This window comes from Alligator sinensis, unplaced genomic scaffold (genome assembly GCF_000455745.1).
Source record: "Alligator sinensis unplaced genomic scaffold, ASM45574v1 scaffold388_2, whole genome shotgun sequence".
Classification (NCBI taxonomy): Eukaryota; Metazoa; Chordata; order Crocodylia; family Alligatoridae; genus Alligator; species Alligator sinensis.
The window spans coordinates 1,778,228-1,778,609 of record NW_005842102.1 but is presented as its reverse complement, the minus strand read 5'-3'; positions in this window follow the sequence as shown (position 1 = coordinate 1,778,609).

Here is a 382-nt window from a genome sequence, read left to right as displayed (position 1 = left end):
GTTTTTTTAAACTATGCAGTGGGGGGACAGGGGTTGGGGTGGGGATCTCGGGGGGGCTGGCGGGAGGAGGGGCTAGCCCCAGCAGCAGGCGGGGGCCTCAGGGGGGCTTCTAGGAAAGGGGTTTGAGGTGGGGCAAGAGGCACCTGCGCGCTCGTGTGCACGCGCCCAGCCAGTCCAGAGAGAAGGCAAAGGTCACCTTTCCTTGCACACCTACCCACAACTTGTGCTATGTTCACCCAGACCCAAGGTACTGGCTTTGTATTTTAATACTAGCATAACCCTATTTTAGAGACCCCAAAATAGCAAGTGGTAGAACCTATCGCATTAAATATATGCCCCCACATAAGAATGCCTAGTTATTTTTACCACCTCTTACCACCAT